The sequence below is a fragment of the Pantherophis guttatus genome, chromosome 2 (assembly GCF_059756535.1).
Source record: "Pantherophis guttatus breed Tessera chromosome 2, ASM5975653v1, whole genome shotgun sequence".
NCBI classification, from domain to species: domain Eukaryota; kingdom Metazoa; phylum Chordata; class Lepidosauria; order Squamata; family Colubridae; genus Pantherophis; species Pantherophis guttatus.
This window is the reverse complement of record NC_142064.1, coordinates 288,800,734-288,803,803: the sequence shown is the minus strand read 5'-3', so window position 1 is coordinate 288,803,803 and position 3,070 is coordinate 288,800,734. Positions and strand designations below refer to the sequence as shown.

General features: G+C 37.7%; 1 long non-coding RNA gene across 1 annotated transcript; it reads left to right on the top strand.

Moving 5' to 3' along the window:
* The first annotated feature begins 26 nt into the window (after window positions 1–26).
* On the top strand, window positions 27–1,607 carry LOC117657932 (uncharacterized). The gene is made up of 2 exons (XR_015731853.1): window positions 27–336; window positions 452–1,607. It is a non-coding gene; the product is annotated as an uncharacterized LOC117657932 (long non-coding RNA).
* Window positions 1,608–3,070: the final 1,463 nt, after the last annotated feature.

The following is a 3,070-nucleotide window of genomic DNA, read 5'->3' as shown; positions in this document are numbered from 1 at the left end:
GTGGATTTGGCGCAAAGTGCCAGGATTGTAGAAAGGGCGGGAAACAGGAGCGCGCCTGAGGAGAACGGAGAGGGCAGGGGTGATGGGTAGGGGGAGAAACCCCTTACAATTCCTCCCTGCCCAAGAAAAGTTTTGTGCTTTCCAGAGGCAGCAATTCCTCCATCTTCCTCTCCTTTCCTGTCAAGGAACCATCTGTGGAGATGGAGAAAAATCTCTCTGGAGGATTTGAACTTGCTTCCCTCAAGAACAGCCACCCTGAAAGCTGGGCAGATTGGAGGAGGCTTCAAAAGGGTCAAATCCAGGAGGGTCTCTGGGAAACACAGCTTGTGTCTTGAGGTTGTTGTGAAGTCCAGTCTTAAGTGGAGGAAGGTGGGACACAGGCAGGAAAGCCACAATCAGGAAAATGATTTTAATGCATTTGTTTTTTATTTCTTGAATTCAATACATACAGGTGCCCTTTTGAAATCATTCGCTCAGCCTCACAGCAAAGGAGGGACCAGAAAGGGCAGAGACCCCTCCAGCCTCTTCTGATGAACACCCCAGGTCACCCGTCTCTTGTTCCTGCGGAAAGACTCTGAAGAAAAAGAAAAACCAGTTCCAAAATACTAGGAAAAGCTGAAACCCATGGATATTCCAGAAATTTTACCTCATGAGGCTCCTTAATTGAGAAATAGAGGGGGAAATGGTGTTTCATCTCTGACTGGAGAAAAGGTGAAATTACAAAACGAGGAACGGAAGATCGTGAAAAAGGAAGATAAAGCTAAGCTATGATGAGGGAAAAACCATTTTACATAGGGATTGAGTAGGAAATTCGCCTCAACAAATTTGACTAGGAAGCTGAAGCCCTTGAGAGAATTTAAGATAGGGATATATAATTAGACCATAAATAAAAAGGAAAAAAGAAAATAAAAAAGCAAAATAAGAAGAGCTCAAGACTCCATTGATGTGAAAAGATTCAATCACATTTTGAGTTGACAATGACATGCAAAGCGTTAGCTACAGTGAGCAAAACAAAGAAGCTAAAATGATGGAAAAGTGGTTAAAATCCAACTGAAAAAATGGAGCGAATGTATTTCTTTTTTTTTCCTCCAGTTTGACACATAACCTTTAATAAGCCATATTTAAAAAATAGCATCAACCCAGCAGGAAATATGCCCCTCCCCCCCACAAGGCCATCCAAACAATTTAGTCTATTAGTATAGTAATTTTTAATGCAACGAAGAGACTGTGATGTTGACGCTATTATATATCTTAGCACAAATGATCTGTCCCCAAAAGATGTCAACTCTGAAGCTGGCCGGACTGAGACCATCTTGGAGGCTTCAGTGTTGCCCCAGTGGATAGGGAGAAGGGAATAGAGATAGCTGGGGTTTTGTAGCCAAAACAAAATAGTTTCCCCGGAGAACCAAGGACATTTTCATAAGTGGCTGAAGAGCAGACGAGTGAAGTTTCCAAGCAACCGGATAGCATCTTGATTGGATCATGTGACTGATTGTTTTGGAAAAGGGGGAAAACTTTAACTTTTAATTAGGTGAAAACCTTGGGGACCTTTAGAGTTGGTTTTCACCAGTCTCTGCCAATATCCAATAAACTTGTTCTTTGAGGAACCTGCTTGCCTCGGAATTCTGTTTGCTAAGGGTGTATTACTTGGAACCCTGACAGATGTACTTTCTTCACTTATCAAATTTAATACTTTTTATTGTATAAAATACAAAAAGAGAAGGAAATAGGAAATTAAGGGAAGGAAAGGGGACGGGAAGGGGGAAGAGAAAAAGAAAGAAAAGGGGGGCATTGACTTCCAACTCTTCCTATCACAGTACAAGATAACCCACTCCAACCTCTACCTTTTGCTTTTACATATTAATATATAACTAGCCATTTCTATAACACCAAATCTTTCTAATCAACAAAACCAAGAATAAAATTTTATTTTTTTTCTTCACCAAGCACAAATTCCAGAAGTGATATCCAAATAAGAACACAGAGTACAGAGCCTGGTAGTACAGTGGACTAAAGCGCTGTTATTAACATCTGCTGCTTGCAATTACTGCAAGTTCAAATCTCATCAGGCTCAAGGTTGACTCAGCCTTCCATCCTTTCAAAGGTAGGTAAAATGAGGACCCAGATTGTGGGGGCAATAAACGGACTTTGTATAATTATACAAAAGTATGAAGGCTATTGCTTAACGCATTGTAAGCCGCCCTGAGTCTCCAGAGAAGGGTGGCATATAAATTAAAGCAAAAAAAACAACAACATCTTCCTCTTTAAATAAAGTATTCTATTTCATCATTCCTGCTTTATCTTCCTTGCTATGGAAATAGTATATATTTCTATTTGCACCTAGTAGTCTTTGTGAACTGTCACCATTTTATTTCCCTCAAAGTACTAAACTTTTTAAAAACAAAGAAACAAAGCACTTTTTTCTTTTCTTTTTTTAAAATCCAAAACTTTCTAATACATCTTATTTTTTGACTTTAACATACATGCTTTAAGGCTCCTGGATTGGAGCTGAAAGGCGAAAAGGATGCAGTACGCTCCCTCCCACATACTGGGGTAGACCAAGTGTCTCGATAGGAAAACACTTTATATATATTATATATATATATATTATATATATATTATATATAAATATATATATATTATTTTATAAACATCCTTTTTAATCTTTTTCTTTAAACTGTTACATCATTTTCTTTAACTTTCTCTTAATAAAGGTACTCTCGAATATTGTCAATAGCTTTTGCCTAATTTAAGAGTTATTTAAGCATTATATATATATGTTTAAAAAATACATGAATTTTGAGTTAAACTTTTCCTTCAGTTGCACATATCAAGCAGAGAAAAATGCATCCTGATTCCAGTTAAGTAATTCCTACCAGCTTATCTTCATGGAGTAAAATCTTTTTCTTCTCCGGAAGTATCAGAAACTTGTTCTTTTTATCATGAGATCCTCAACCTTGTTAATGTCCTTAAAGAAAAAGTCCCAAATTTATCTTTTTTCCCACCACTCTTCTTTCAGTTGTGTTGAGAGGTTTACATTTGAACCATAATAGTGAGGATGAAAATGAAA